Source organism: Eleutherodactylus coqui, chromosome 13 (genome assembly GCF_035609145.1).
Source record: "Eleutherodactylus coqui strain aEleCoq1 chromosome 13, aEleCoq1.hap1, whole genome shotgun sequence".
Taxonomy (NCBI): Eukaryota; Metazoa; Chordata; class Amphibia; order Anura; family Eleutherodactylidae; genus Eleutherodactylus; species Eleutherodactylus coqui.
Window position 1 is genome coordinate 40,071,106 of NC_089849.1, and position 17,376 is coordinate 40,088,481.

Genomic DNA, 17,376 nt, shown 5'->3' on the forward strand with positions numbered 1-17,376 from the left:
GTGCTGTTATACTCTAGAAGAAGATAAGAGCGCCAAGTGCCAAAGGTTATTAAGACTGTCATTCTATATTCAGACCAGCAAGAGATCTGTTCTCAGACACAGAACAAAAGTGTTCGGAGTATCTAGAAATCAGTCTTCCTGTGCCTGCAATGCTGGGAACGGGGTCCAGGACTGTACTGCTGCTGCTGTTTATACTGGAAGGCCCACTACTGCCGGGAGAGGCACAGTGGCTGGTATTTGGTGGCAACAAGGCAAAAGAGGAGACCACAACTGTACGTAACTTCCCACAGGACACAGGTACAGACTGGGCACATGGAGGGTGTAAATATTACTAATTGATACAGCTGGATCAGAACATTATATGGAATCTCTATGAAAGTCAGAATATGTAGAAGTGGGCAGGTAGAGATGTAAGGCTTCCGCATTACTTTTTAATTAAATGGTCTGTCTATGTAATGCAGGGTAGGCTGGGTCCCCCAGAAAGAGTGACACTTTGCAGCCACTTTCCACTCCTGCTAATTGGTGGCCTAATAGAGTAATCCAGATAAATTTCTGTGACTTTAGCATTGATGGATTACCTTTAAGACCTCCAAGACCTTCTCTAATCAGGACAATGAAGTTTCTGTCCCATTCATTGTTTACCTAGACACAGCGGCTCGGCTATACAAGCGGCTGTGCTTGGTATTGAATCTTGTGCCTTGACCGACCAATAATTCATATACTCAAGTAGGCCTAAAGAGGTGGGTTTCAGATAACTGTTATGCATTTACATAATTTTCCTAGACATAGACCTGGAGGAGGATGACTTGGAGGAGGAGGACTTTGAAGTGACTTCTTCACCAGAGAGCTTTCATCCTGAAGAACTTCCTGAAGATTTCAGAGACACTACAACCACTGAACGACATCCTACAACTCTGCCAAAAACCACTGAAGGTTCATGGATATCAACAAGCAAGAGGGAAAATGATCACTTGTGGAATGACTCCAAAGAATTTCAGGAGATAACAAAGGACATGGAAAGTTCTGTAGATGTAGAGAAGAAAGAAGATGATGATCCAGAACACTCCACTTCTTTGGTTGTGGAGGAAGAAGATGAACGCTCCACTCTTACAACCAGACTTCCAGTTGTAGAAGAAGAGGAAGATAAACCAGAACTACCTTCTTCTAGAAAGCCAGATGTGGAGGAAGGAGTGCAGCAACAGCAGCCTACTCCTTCCAAAAGTGTACCCGAATTAAAGATGAAGGAAGAGACCACACAGCCTATCAATAAGAGACGGACAACGCCTCCTATAACATCCACCGCACATCATGTTGACACCAAAACTCCTAATAAGGTAACGTAGGCAAAATAAAAACAAAAACATTGAGGTCCTATTGAAGATATTGTTGGGTATGTCTACCTCCCAGATAAGGTTTAAAATAATCTGCTTTCTGTAGAAATGTATGACACTACATGTCGGATTGTTAAACCCAGCCCTAATTTAGACATTTTTGCAGCCATTCTAATCTCAGTAATTCCTACCAGGAGCAAAGTCTTAAGATAAGACAGCAACTCACTCTGTGTATACGATTGGAGTTACTGTTTTGTAGGACAACTACAGAAACACACTTCTGTATGTCATAGCAAGTTGCTGTTCTTCACACAAGCCCTAAAAACTTCCCTGAAGTGTTTAAAGCCCACTAGATTTTTTTTTCTTAAATTGTTTAAAGGGAGGGCACCCAATTATTTACCTTTGTTGGTTTGTTCTAGTTTCAAAAAGTTTGCTGAAGCTTGCCCAGTATTATAAAAACTTGATGTGTTTGCTCTCATAACTGGTCTTCTATGATCTGGTGTGACAACAAGTCTAACATGACAGAAGTGACAGTGCCTCATCACAGCAGTGTATGTCCACATGACAGGACACAATGTCACTGTTGCCTAGTGATTGTACCAGAGGGAAGGGGATCGGGAGATACATTTGACAGTAAATATTGTCCTATAAGTTGCCATAGATATCTTTATACGGGATTGGGCTTCAGTTTCTCTAAGGAAAAGATTAAAAATGTTTGTTTCTTTTATACAGCTTAAATGTTAAAGCCTATGGTATTTTGGGTTGACAACAGGCGCATATATAGAACTCATAGGCCCACTTTGTTGGCTTCAATTAGTAATAGTGTCCCCCTTTGTGGCATCACTTAGCAATAGTGTCGCCCTTTGTGGCCTCACTTAGCAATAGTGTCTCCCTTTGTGGCTTCACCTGGTAATAGTGCCCCCCCTTGTGGCTTCACTTAGTAATTGTGTCTGCCTTTGTGGCTTCACCTGGTAATAGTGTCCCCCCTTGTGGTTTCACTTAGTAATAGTGTCCCAATTTGTGGCTTCACTTAGTAATAGTGTCTCCCTTTCTGGCCTCACTTAGTAATAGTGTCCCCCTTTGTGGCCTCACTTAGTAATAGTGTCCCCCTTTGTGGCCTCACTTAGTAAAACTGTCCTTCTTTGTTGGCTTCACTTAGTAATAGTGTCCCCCTTTGTGGATTCACTTAGTAATAGTGTCTCCCTTTGTGGCCTCACTTAGTAATAGTGTCCCCCTTTGTGGATTCACTTAGTAATAGTGTCTCCCTTTGTGGCCTCACTTAGTAAAACTGACCCTCTTTGTTGGCTTCGATTAGTCATAGTGTCCCCCTTTGTGGACTCACTTAGTAATAGTGTCATCCTTTGTGGCTTCACTTAATAATAGTGTACCCCTTTGTGGCCTCACTTAGTAATAGTGTCCCCCTTTGTGGACTCACTTAGTATTAGTGTCATCCTTTGTGGCTTCACTTAGTAATAGTGTACCCCTTTGTGGCTTCACTTAGTAAAACTGGCCTTCTTTGTTGGCTTCACTTAGTAATAGTGTCTCCCTTTGTGGCCTCACTTAGTAATAGTGTCCCCATTTGTGGCCTCACTTAGTAAAACTGTCCTTCTTTGTTGGGCTCACTTAGTAATAGTGTCCCCCTTTGTGGCATCACTTAGTAATAGTATCCCCCTTTGTGGCCCCTGCTGAACAGCCAGTAAGAGTCTTCATACAAACTTCATACACAGTCACAGGTCATCCCAGGAAAAGGGGCCTATACTGTGTTCTCTCCTGCACTTTTTTATCAGCTAATTTATGACCACAACAAAGTTTATGTCACGGCTTGTGGGTCGCGTTGGCATTGCAGTACATTAACGATGCAGAAGCAGACTAGTCGCTCTGTTCCTATACGTACTGCTGGTTGACACATTTTGTATGGGGGTTGCTTGCTACTGTATCTGTATCCATATAGTTGCATGTTGATATTTCCCTCAGAGTCCCCCTCCTCTGATAGAGGTTTTATTAGGTGTAGTTTCTTCTCTGGTCTACCTATCAGCAGGTGGGAAGGGCTTTATATTCCTAGTTCCGCTTGTCGTGGTCGTTGGAGGTGTGTTAAGTCGTCCTGGAGTTAACTGTGCATCTTTCAGGTAAGTTGCAGTTTATTTCCCTCACTCTTGGTTATTTGTACTGTGGTTCGGTGTTCTCCCCGACCCTGTTAGTGTCAGGTAGCAGGTTCGCACGTATCAGAGCGGTCAACCTGCTTTTAGGTAGAGACCTTTCCCAGTTAGGAGCAGAGTCAGTTTTCCCTCTTATTTTGTGCCTTCCTTTGTTTTCCTGCAGCATTGCATTTCCCATTTGTCCGGTGTTGACACAGTATTGCATCTGTCCTGGGTGAGGTGTGTATTGTGCCCAAGTCAAATGTGACAGTTTATCTTTGTCATCATCATAAATTAGCTGATAATAATGTGCAGGAGAGAAGAGAAAAGGGGTGAAAACCAAAGCGTCAGTCCAGTGTCACTGACGGATCTCCTATTGAGAGTTATGCTCCTTTCACACTGGACAATTCTGAATGCGAATTGTTTGCACAAGTGAAGCAGGTGGTAGTATCATCATCATCAGCTTGTTGGCACTCATGTATCCTGTTTAGACAGGCAGATTCATCGTTTACAATTATTCATGTCTCGTTTAGTGTTTCACAATCCTATATGAAAATCACATGTGTGCAGGACCCCCCACCCCCACCCCCAAGGTGTCCATAGCCAATAAATGATTAAGTTCTGATAGCTTATAGCCACCACTAGGGGTAGTCTACGGCAGTGGGACAATTACACCAGGGACCGGCTTCAAGCAAGACTATTTTTTCATGGCCCAGCAGGGCGGGGTGGGGCAGTGGCAGGGCTTTAGTCATATGGGGGCATAGCAATCAGCACCCCTAGCCAATCAGAATCTTAGGGGGTCTACAAATGTCAAGACTGCTGTATTATGTCACCACCCCTAACTTCCGGTGGCGACATAATACAACAGTACTGGCCCCCTAACACTGAAAGATGGCACGCCCCGCATAATGTTCTCTGCGGGAGCTGTGTCTACTGAGGCCAGCCCACGCAGTGTGCTCTGATCCGTTGCAGAGCAGAGCACACTGTCAGTGTTTAGTGCTGGTCTGCAGCGGCGCCGCGGACTGGCAAAAAGACCCCAACAGCCCAATCCTTGTCCTGATACTGATACTGCATATGGTAGTAGTATAAATCTATAATCCGTGAGCTACCCCTAGTGGTGGCTGCAGATACCAAAAAATGTATCATACATGATGGAAAGAAGGGAATTCAGAGGGAATTCGCAGCTCTGTAAAAAGTCAATCAGTATTAACCATGAACAATAAATAAATTACACTAATATGTTATCTTATTTCATACAGGCTAATATGGAAGAAACAAGCCCACCGCTGCCACCATCCTACCCAGAAGTATTTATTACTCAGAAGAAACAGGAAAGCGGGTACATTGGTGAGAAGAAACTAAATAATTCAAGTAAAACTTAACAAAAAATATCACAGAATAGTTTTCCTCAGGCTTTGAGATGCTTTAATGAGGTTCCTTCCCAAGCCCTATGTGCCTGACATTCAGGACAGGGGCAAGGACATCACTGGACAACTTTGTTAATCACCCCCAATAGTATATTTAGGCTGGTTGTAGTCTTTCTGGGCAAAATTGCTCTTAAGAGGACCCATCAGCTCTCCTCACATGTCCATGTTAGTAAATATTTGGGTTAACCATAAAATAACAATTCTGGAGCACCAATACTTAAACTATGTGGGACATTTACAAAACGCTGTATGCCAGAATATTAACATGCAAAAGTCGCAAAAAAATTATGCAAGTACTGCTCGCGCCGAACCTTTGTGACTTTTCTTCCTTCTGCGCCAGCCCTGACACTTTTTTTGAAAAGTGGGCAGGGCTTGTTGGAAGGGGCGTGACCACCACGGATCAACAGATTTATGTATAATTTATGCCAGAAACGGGCATAAAATATGCCAGTAATGTGTGTCTGGTCGGGATCAGGCGTACATTTCTAAGGAGGCGCACAGAGGTTTGGGAGATGCGCTGAATGCTTGAAGAGGCATGCGCTTCGGCGCACTGTGCACTGGGGGAAATTAAACTGAGTCCAGCGCAGGAAATGCCGCTTAGTAAATTTCCTCCTATATGTTGTGCTGTTCCTCCGTTATTCCTCCTGGTAATGTATGACTACTGAGTTCACACTAGCATTTTAGCCTCTGTTCAGGACTTCCGTCTCTTTGCTTTTGACGTGTATTTTGCCATTCCATTTATTTCTATAGCAAAAAGTGACATGTAAAACAAAAAAAGAAGTGACATGTCGCTGTATTCCACGTCGCATATTTTTCATACGTGTTGGAAAAAACGTTGTTGAGACAGGGCCACGGTTTCCCATTATAAATCAATGGAACGCGTATTGTAAGCTTATTTTGGCACGTATTTTGGTGCGGAAAACGTGTGTGAACAATCCCTAAATCAGCAACTGGGTGTTAACATGTCTTCTCTCAATGAAGCAATATATGCCTCTGCACACTCTCACACTGACAATGTCAGACCGGGTAAGGACATGCCCTTTTTAAAAGGGAACTGGTAACACCCAGATTATCAATTCATTCATTTATTTGCAGGAGGAGCAGCTTCTGAGCTCGCGGCATCCCGCAGCGGCAGCCAGCTGTGGCTGATAGCCAGCCTCCCGCTGCAATGGCGGGGACGGATGAGAACATCGATTCCCACTCTCAACCCCCTACATGCCACAATCAATGTACATAGTGGCATGTAAAAGGTTCACAGAGGGAGCGGGCTCCCTAAGTGACATCATCGGATTACATTGTAGAAGGCTGATGGGTTACCATGTCAACTGTACACCATACACTGGGGTCCAGGCTTGCCATGGCCTCTTATCGCTATTGTGAACAATAATGCATCACAGTACAGAAGTACTATAATGAATTATCATAGCGATCAGAGTTTTTATGGTTCAATTCCCCTACAGAGCTCTGTCATTGGAAAAATGAAAAAGTTATGGGACTCTGAATGCAACGAAATAAAAAGTAATAATAATTTAGCAAAAAAAAGGGTTTTATTGTGCAAAAGTGGAAAGACCTGAAAACAAAAAAAATTGGGGTATCATTGTAATCGTACCGACCTGAAGAAAAACTGTATCATGTTTTTATGCTGCATGATTAACGCTGTAAAAAAGAAAAAAATGGCAGAATTGATGCGTTTTCTCTCCCTGTTCTCCAAAAATATTAATAAACCCTCATATGTCGATGGAAAAATAAAAAAGTTATGGCTTTTGAAAAGTGGGGATGAAAATCACAAAAGAACATAACAGGCTGACTGCAGCGGAGACCAGAGCGGCCGGCAGGGGACCCCTTGGGATGCCCTTTCATAACTAGGGCTACTCCTTTAAACAGACATGTCAGGAGAGATGACAGATCCTCCTGGATATTTTTTTATTCTTACCTTTTTCCAGCACCAGTTATCTATGTATTCTTTGCACTTTGTGTTTTAAGCACTGATATTCCTATTTATCATTCACACCTCCATGTCCCCAATGTTTTTCTCTATGCAGATTCACTGCCTGCGATAAATCTCGAAGACACCAAAGTGTATGAAGAGACTGATGGGATATTGCGAGCAGCCACGTCTCAGGCAACTCCACGAAGGGTAAGACAGTATATCTGATAGCTGCCGGCTGAAGGATTTATACATGAACTTCAGGGACTGAAGGTGGAGGGGTATATTCTAAAAACCCCACCTTGGGTACCAAGAAAGCAGGCTCGTTCCATTGTGGGTGCCATTATTCATTCATTAGTTAGGATGGTCAAAATCAAGATCTTATGAACGGTGTATTTCTTCTTCAGGAAAACATCTCTCAGTGCGCTTGTCCTGTAGTGCCAGGACCCCAAGGACCAAGGGTAAGTAATGTGTTCTGCTCTCTGGGACAAAGTCTCTATGCATGTGATCTGTTGTATCCATCTAATGCTTCTGAGGATTTATCATTTGTACGCCAGGTAGTGGATAAATATGATTTATTTTCAGTCTTTCAATTTATATGGGGGAGCACCTGTACTTCTACCAGTAAGCCCCTAGGGATTGGGGCTCAAATGGGGCTGACCAGGGGCATAACTAAAGGCTCAGGGGCCCTGATGCAAAACTTTAGCTGGGGCCCCCCCTCTATCTGTATCTGTACCCGTACCCATACCTAAACCATGCTGCACAGAGACATAACTTGAAGCTTCTGGGCCCCAATGCAAAACCTGTAACAGGGCCCCCAACTATAATGCTTTATTCATAGTACTGGGCTCCCTATATGGAGAAGAGAGGCCTTATGGGCCCCCTAAGGCTCCTGGGCCCGGGTACAACCGCATCCCCTGCACCCTCTATAGTTACGCCCCTGGGGCTGACTATAGAAGAAACAGACTCCACTTTCAAGTATTCGGAATGTTTCTTCTTTCTAGAGTAAAAGGATTGTATTTAATGAAATATCAAACAGTAATTGCACTGTTAAAAACTTTCAACATGTCAAAGGTTTGGATCAGTGGGGTCCAAGTACTGAGACCCCCGATGGTCACTGAAATAAAGGGGCTACAGCACTCAATTGAGCACTGTGCCCTTTCAGCTGTCATGGTTGCCTAACGGCTCCATGGCAGCTGAAGATGGGCACATAGATATTTATAACCTATTCACAGGATTCCGAAAGAAAATCCTCCCCAGGATAGGTAATGGCATAAAGAAAGTGCCTCTGGTCCAGTACCATAAACCCAGCTCCTCCGCTCCGGTCTCTGCTGATACAGGAAGCAATTCATCGCTCACGTGCTGCTGCAGCCAATCACTGCGGTCACATGCCATTCATGCACACATGACAGCTGATGCCATGGATTGGCTGGCGTAACACGTGAGTGATGAACAGGGCATCATCTCTTCCAATATCAGCAGGAACCCGAATGGAGGGGACCGCGGGTAGGTGCCACTGAAACAGACACACAATGAAAGAGTGAGTAAGGGTTAGTTTATTTCTTTATGCCATTACGTACCATGGGGAACTTTTTCCTGCATGTCACCTTTCATATCATATGTTTGATCACTGAGTGTCTGTCCACTGGGCCCCCTTGGCTCAGGAGAACGGAGCACTCCAAGTGCGCCAGATGAATGGAGCTTTCCAAACAAAGAAAAGAACAATGTCTTCATATGCAGACCCGCTTGGTAAGGAGTAACTACTTTAAGCTGCTCACCTTGATCAGCTGTGTCTTGCAAGGCACAGTATATGCCTCTAGGAATGCACTTTGTCAAACTACAAAGGTAACCCTGGGTTTGTTAGGACATCATGCACATAGAAGTGTATAAGGTTCTTAGGGCAAATTTTATTGACAGACTTCCTTTAAAGACCATGAAGCTTTTTAATGCTGCATATACCGATCTAGGAAGTTGGCTTAGGCTATGTTCACAGAAGCAGAAATGCTGCGAAATGTCCTCAGCAGAAAATTCCACTCCATTCTGAGCACAATCCTCAGCTGAGCCCTATAGAAGTTAATAGAGGAATCTCTGATTTTCATAAAAACTTATTAAAGAAGTTTTCCAGGACTTTTTAATTGATGACCTATCCTCAGGATAAGCTGTTTACTGTGCACCATATTGTGTGCATCAGCATGAAATGACACTGCAGACTCAGTCCCATTCACTTGAATACTAAATCTGTATATCTACATGCATCTGTCTACAGCATATTCCTGTTTCTAATGTTTAACATATACTCACAATTTAATAGAATTGCCTAAAACTCTCTATGTACTAGGGAGACAGAGGAGCCCCTGGACTTCCAGGTAGCCCAGGACGCATTGGGGAAAAAGGGCCAATTGGACCATCAGGACCACAAGGCTTACCAGGAATTCCAGGAGAGCCTGGTGCAGCATATATCGCTAGTGATTTGCAAAGAGGAACGGTAATTATGATTGATGAATGTATATTGATATTATACTTAATATATTACAATTTAATTGCCTTCTCATGTCCAAATTTTTCTTCTTGCAGGTTCCAACACTCAGAGGTCCTCCAGGACTTCCAGGTCCCCAGGGTGTTTCGGGACCACAAGGGCCTGAAGGTTCACAAGGTCCACCTGGTGTACCAGGATTACCTGGATTACTTGGCCCACCAGGACTTCCAGGGCTAAAAGGAGAACAGGGACCTGAGGGCATTCTTGGATCAAGAGGATATCAAGGTGTGCCAGGGCCTCAAGGCCTTGAAGGCCAACAAGGACCTATAGGATTACCAGGACCAGAAGGACCACAGGGTCTTCAAGGTTTTCAAGGTTTGCAAGGACTATCAGGACCAAAAGGCAGCCCTGGTCTGCCAGGACTGTTAGGCGAACCAGGTGTGAAAGGACCTCAAGGCTTGCCGGGACTTCCAGGTGAAAATGGCATTCATGGCAGTCAAGGACCTCCTGGATCAAAGGTGACACATTCTTGTAGTGTAATACAATATTTTATGTGCCTACACTAATATTTTAAAGAGCAACAGACTAATAGCAAGTGAGATTGTTCACAAATTGGCCAACCGGTGTGTCTGTATGCTTACCAGGCTATCAGCATAACACAAGAACCTCCAGGGAGGTAGTTAAAAGAAGTTTGCAAGTGTCCCTCATGGGAATAAACTTGCGTCAGTCCCAAGCACTTGGGAGTTGCAATGACTGCAGCATTTGTATATTGAGCAATTGTTTTATACAGTCTGATTTCATCTGTAATCAATATCTTACTTCTAGGAAAAATAACTTTTGTCAAATGTTCACTTTAATTTAACAGGGAGATAAAGGAGACACCGGAGCTATAGGTCTACCAGGAGTTAGAGGACCATCAGGTGAAAAAGGAGATCAAGGCCCACCAGGGCCTGCTGGAGATTCAAGCTGTAAAGTAAATATCCACTCTGTAAATATATTCTCTCCCCCTTTCTCATGTTCCAATTGCTGGATCTCCAGTTAGAAAAGTACATACAGATCTACAAAAAGACTTTATCAACATTCATCAGATTCTTCATAGAGGGACACTATAAAGTCCTTACATGTTGACCTTTTCTGCTTAAAGGGTTTTTCTTGCAACATGTGAAAAAAACTTGCAGATGGCAAAAAAATGGGTTAAAATAAACTATCCAGTACACACTCATTAAATGTCCTGCCACTTCGGGTCAACCACCCCAATCCCAGCTACTCTGCTTCCTGAAGATCCTGCAATGGTCACATGCCATTCATTATTCATGTGACCAGTGCAGCCAATCACTGGCCTCAGCGGTCAACTCCCTGCCCTTGGCAAGTTTTTGAGAAGTCTCAGAAAATCTTGTAAAGATTGAGATATAGAGGCCTCATACTACGAACCTATTACTTTACCACTTAGCTATGTATGGTTATAAAAAGAAAACCCTAATAATTATATAATATTGTATTTTTTTCTCACTGACTACACAGGGTGATATGTCTTCTGTATCTCCTGCACAAACTGTACCGGTTATTGGGCCACAAGGACCTAAGGTGAACACTTCATATTAAAACACGTCATTATTATATATGCCTCTTAAATCTATTGCCTTGAACTATTTGTCCTGCTGGGCCATTGGGATTATCAAACTATATTGTATTTTGGAGGTACATGTCTGGAGGATTTTAGTTATATATGTTGCCCATAAGTTCCAATTAGTGCTATCAAATGGGGGTGTTAAGACTTCCTTAGACAAGATGGGTTAAAGCTCTGTGCACATTGGGGGGAATTTACTAAGACTGGCATTCCCAACCCCACTCTTACTATAATTTCCCTTGGTACATGATGTATCATACGAAGAGCCACTTCATACATTAGGTGCATCCCGGCAGCTCCGTGCGCCTATACAGAAATGTACGACAGGACCACTCTGGCATACATTTCTGGCATAATTTACACTCGTTTCTAGTATAAATTATACATAAATCTGTCGGTCCAGGGCAGCAATGCCCCCTACCGACAGGCCCTGCTTACTTTTTGCAAAAGTGGCGGGGCCGGCACAAAAAACCCCTAAAGTTGTGGATTTTTGCATAACTCCTTTGCTTGTGCAAGAATTTGAAACTATATATGCCAGAAACTGGCATAAAAGGCTCGGTAAATGTCCCCCTATTGCATCTGAACCCTAAGTTTAATGTAGACTCCGGGAAAAGCCCCTTACGTATTTGTTAAAATGGTTATTCAGCTCTAAAATGTTTTTTTAAATGTGCCAAGAGTTGTGGGAAAACATAAAAGAAGACATAATCGCCTTACCCATCCCTCGCTACATGCATTGGTTGGCTGATGCCCCGCTACTCTCCACTTCTTGCTGCACCAGCGAAGACATTCCGACACAGGAACACATGACTGGTGCAGCTAATCGGCAGTCAAATTGAGATGATAATTGGGTGCAGAGGTCACATATCCCTGTTGTCAGTGACATCATTGCTGTAGCCGAAAGTTGAGACCAGGCAACAATAGAATGGGAGCAGTGGAGGAATCAGGTGAGGTGAGTATCTCTTTTTTATGTTTGCCCATTCGCCTGGGCAGGTTTCAAGATAACCATTTAAGGGTATCTATAGGGTTCCATTCACCTAATGGACGCCAAAAGAGTGGCCTTTCGTCCTCCACCAGGTGCAGGTATTGGCATAACTTTTTGTTCAACTGTATAGGAATGTATAGCAGGCTGTTCTTTGTTTTGCAATGCGTCACCACATATATAGTATGGGTTACATTTTACAATCGACCCTCTGCTCATACAACTGAGCCTTCCATATATGTTGGGAAATCTTCCAGATGTATACCGCCAATGAAAGGCTCAAATACAGCGTGACAGAGCCTAAAATGGTCCAAGTGAATCAACATATTTATTAAGTCTGGATAGCAGCCACCAAACATATGTCTAACTTACCTCTCCGGCTAACAAAGTATGACTGCTATTGGCTATTGTGAAAGTATTGAATTATATTTTACGCAGTAGTGTCATCTCCATAGTATTTGTGCCGTGTGCATAGTACGATGTATGTGTACAAAAGACAAGTATTGTAGTTTTACTAACAGGGTCCCAGATGATGAGCATGCAGCTTTGTCATAATTAACCCTTGTAATCACACATGCTGTGGACTTTAAATTGTTTAACCTTGTGGGGGATGTGGGGTATTGGGGTGTCAAGGCCATTTTACATGCAAAGAAAATCTTTCAACCGACTAAAAGATTGAAAGATGTAGCGATCTATTTGCATAAAGTGTTAATGGTCATTAACACTTTATCATCTGCTTGTAAAAGGACCTATATGAGTTGTTTGCAGAGCCCAGTGTGTGTTTAAACACATGCCCAACTGTGCAAACAGCTGCCGACACATTCCAGTGTTCTCCTCCCAGCTAGTATAAACATTCAGCAGGGAGAACATATTGCATGCTTTTGAAAGATGAGCGAAATAAATGTATTTGCTCAGTCTTGCATCGGCTGAACGATGGATTTTAAGTGAACTAAAACCCATCGTTCAAACGAAAAGTGCACGAGGCTCGCGTTTCCATGTTATGATTATATTACTCATTTTCTGCCGTTTGGACGGATTTTGAGTGATAGTTGTTATGTGTAAAAGGGCCCTTAGAGGCGTCAAACTATATAAACTCTTGCATTGTAACAATAAAATAGAAGAGCTTGGAAACATCACTTAAGTGTTTCTCATTGTTCTCTTCTCCGATACATCAAAAAATAATTAGGCATACCCGATTGATAAGGCACCGATACCCCTTGGGTATCACCTAAATTAAGTGATTATTTTAACATTTAATCTATTCTGTTTTAATATTTAATCTATTTTGCTTCTAGGGTGAGAAGGGAGACCAAGGAGAGGTTTGTATACACACTTGTGGTAGTGAACATCTTTTGTTTATTAACTTCTTATTAACCATATATTTACACTAGGTATAATTTCTCATTTTATTGGAAGGGCTGTGGTTTGTGTAATAGCGAAAGTACAATCCAAACAATTGGTCCTCCAGGTCCTGTGGGGCCTCCAGGTCCCCCAGGTCCTCCTGGCTCTCCAGGACCCGTGATTTCATCTGAAGCAAAGACCCCTACAGTCTACCATCAGGTAAGTAATATCTTGTACACATCTAAGAATTTCTATGAACATATTATCATTCAGCTACTCAGCTCCATGCACTCACTTTTCATTAAATCTGAAAATGTTCTCTAGCTTTCTCTGCATTACGCAAAGAGCCCATTGATTTCAAAGGAAAATGTGTAATGCTCAATCAGTCCTGCAGTGGTGCTGTAGGTGAATTGCACACACAGTGCACAGATTACAGCTAACCTCTGTAGGTAGTGTCGCGGCTTGTCGGTCGAGACAGCGTCGTGGCATGGTGGCCTCGACACAGGACAAGACCTGTCGCCTGCTTAGGCAGGTAAAGGGTTAATACACTATGTGCAGAGACTGCTGGTTGATGTCTCATGATGCTGCATCGTGCATGCTGACTATTAGTCATTCCTGGGGGGAAGGTTAGGGATGTGGTTCTCTAATTGCTCTGTCAGTCCTTAGGTGTGGAGAGCTATATATTCTCACCCCTCCCTTTAGTTAAAGCTACTTATTCCATTCCATACTGGAGTACTTGGAGTTCGGAGCTCTTCTGTGCTAGGTGTATTGCTACTTGCAGATAAGTTGCTGCAGGTTCTTTTTCAATTGTATTTCTGCTTTTCATTTCTGTTTTGCTTTGCTGTTCGGTTCATCTCTCCAGGGGCTCCTATAAGAACAATCAGGGCTCAGGATGAAGACTGTGGGGCTGGCTTTATCGAGATGATTACTCCGGTTCTAGGCAGGGACCCGTCACCCTTTCCTGCTAGGTTAAGGCCAGGCTTTCTTCTCCTTGGAATGGTGCTACCGTTCAGCATAGCGTGGAATGCGGCTATTTCCAACAGTGTGTACGTTCCCTGTTGCCGTGCTGAGTGTAGTACTCTGGCTTTACATCTGGGTTACGTATTTCAGCTGTGGTGCGCACTGTTCTTCAGTGCATGAATCTATCTACTACAATAGTTGCGAACATCACCCTGCGTCCGTGCTGAGCGTGGTGCTTGTGAGCCGCACAGACGTGATAGGTGGTTCCTGTGATCAAGGACCTTCCTAAAGTTCTTTTTACACTGACTGACAATAAAGCACGAACATTTATAGAAACATTTGTTTTCCCGATTGTCAGCCCATGTGAAGCTTCACCTGATCAGCTAACGCTCATTGATCGGCTGATTGCATCTTTTGTGCAGCCAAAAAATCATTGTTGTCGGCTGCACATCTCCCTTTGTGGACAAGGGATGTGCTACTGACAGCAAAAATGATTTATGGGTACAAATGGCAGCGTGACCCATCATTCGTCCCGCATAGGGTCTGAATTCGCCAGTATAAAGGCTACAACAGCAAATCACTCCATATATAAGAGCCCTAATAAAAGAGGATTGTCCTAAGATGAGAAGCTCTGTAATGATTTTTATTTTATTTTTTCTACAGAATGGCGGATCTAAAGTATATGGATCAGTCGTCTATTCTGTGAGTTATCTCTGTGCTCTTTGTTTATGCATATGATGTAAACGGAGATTGCTGCCGTTAAATGCAAATTGTATGGGTTAAACTATTGTATTCAGTCCTGGCCTTGGGTTAGAGAGCACCCTGTGCAGAATTTTTTTTGTGGCCCACTGTCATAAAAAAAAACCCAATATATATGGCACTGATAGATAGTCTGCCTATACTTTGCTTGTGCAGAAAGCAGTAAGATAGTAACACACCCAAATCAGAACTGTTCAGTGAATAAATACAGCACCAGAACCAAGCTCATAATGTAAATACAGCACCAGAACCAAGCTTATAACATAAATACAGCACCAGAACCAAACTCATAAATATGGAACCCACCCTTAGTACATAGATACAATTGCGAGAACCATGCTCATAACATAAATACATGCCAAGAAGCAAGCTCATAACATAAATACAGTAGAAGAACTGAGTAACTGTATTTTAAAGGTGCAGATGGTTCTGAAAGCGGCACCTTGGAACATCTAAGCAATGTAGACAGAGCCAGCAGGAGGATTCTTATGTAGCTGCATAGAGAAAGAAGATCATCTGGTGGACCTATTTTCGCCTCCAGCCTACATCCGCCTATAAGTTGGTGGCTAGCATCCTTTACAACCGCATGGGTTGCACATAGCTGAGGCCGACTATGATCGCGTTAACGCTCGTTTGTCCCCATACTAGCAATCATGTAAACAGCAGTACTGAGCGCCAATCAACGTGTTATATTGAATGATTGAAGCACTGCATATATTTCTATAATGTTTACTCTCTTTATAGGGTCCTCCCGGAAACCCTGGCGTGCCCGGCCCTCCAGGACCTCCCGGACCACCTGGGGTTGTTTATCTTAATGTAAGTCTTATCTTTAATGCTAGGATAATGCCTAACGAACCAGTTTCAGACTCCTTGTGTCTGCCCACAAGAGGAAATCATTCTGAGCAGTGGCCTACACAATAAAGCTCAAACTGGGCCCTCTATTAGGGTGCAAAGTTTTGCTACCAAGGACAGAAGGGCCTGGTGTTTGTTTCCCCTCCACCTAATTTCCAAGACTTTTGAGCCAATCTCCCCGACTCTCATTTGCTAACAATGCAGTCCTCAGGAGAGGGAAGTATTACATAGGTTCCCACTACCCAATAGCAAAGAGGATAGGACATGTGGCATCCACTTCGGGCTTCTTTATAATCTTTGTTGCTGTCATAGGCGTAGCGTCAGGGGGTGCTGGGGTCGCCATGGCAACCCGGCCCCTGCGCTCACGGGGCCCCGTGGCCGACCTCCGCCATACCCACATGCACATTCAGTGCATTAATGACTGGCCGTTCTTTCCCCCGCATGATGCGGTAGCCAGAATGGCCAGCCTGAGAGGAAAAGCAGGGAGGCACTCACATGGGCCGGCAGGGGAGGAGGGAGGAAGTCACGTGGGACGGCAGGGCACAATGATCATGTGATCATGTGCTGCCCCCTGCTTCCTGTTGCACGGAAGCCTCTGAGTTTACCTCTCTTGCTGCTGCTGTCACATGGAGGAGAAGTGGACCGAGCCCTGGGGTAAGTGTATATATGTGTGTGTATCTGTCTGTCTGTCTCCCTCCTTTATCTATCTATTTATCTCATATCTATCTATCTATCTATCTATCTATCTCATATTTATCCATCTGTCTCCTATCTATCTATCTATCTATCTATCTCATATCTATCTATCCATCTATCTATCTCTCTCATATCTATCTATCTCTCTCATATCTATCTATCTATCTATCTAATATCTATCTATCTATCTATCTCATATCTATCTATCTATCTCATATCTATGTATCTATCTATCCCATATCTATCTATCCCATATCTATCTATCTATCTATCTTAGATCTATCTATCTCTCATATCTATCTATCAATCACATATCTATCTATCTGTATCATATCTATCTCATATCTATCTATCTATCACATATCTATCTATCTATTTATCTATCTATCTCATATCTATCTATCTGTATCATATCTATCCCATATCTCTCTATCTCATATCTATCTATCTCATATCTATCTATCTATCTCATATCTATCTATCTATCTCATATCTATCTATCTCATATCTATCTATCCCATATCTATCTATCCCATATCTATCTATCCCATATCTATCTATCCCATATCTATCCCATATCTATCTCTCTCTGGTATAAGTTACACATCTCCCTGGATTTACTGTATTTATTTGCACCCTTTACACACAATTAAAAAACGCATCAAAACCGCATGCGGTTATTAATAGTGTCTGCGGCTCCTTTAGGGTGACTACCCACTACAGTTTTTTTTCACGGCGAAATTCGCAGCGTTTTTTTTTTTTTTTTTCTGTAGGGGTCTATGGGACTTGTAATGTTAAAATAGCGATCGTGCAAAATCGCAATTTACCGCGAAATCGCAATTTTGCGCGATCATGATTTTAACATT

At 43.0% G+C, this 17,376-nt stretch overlaps 1 protein-coding gene across 1 annotated transcript in view; it reads left to right on the forward strand.

Moving 5' to 3' along the window:
- The first annotated feature begins 16,402 nt into the window (after positions 1 to 16,402).
- The window catches only part of LOC136587460 (collagen alpha-1(XV) chain-like), a 30,078-nt gene continuing 29,104 nt past the window's right edge, over positions 16,403 to 17,376 (forward strand). Inside the window, exon 1 of the mRNA XM_066586037.1 lies at positions 16,403 to 16,468. The gene's annotated coding sequence lies outside the window, so the exon portion shown is untranslated. The remainder of the gene's footprint in view (positions 16,469 to 17,376) is intronic.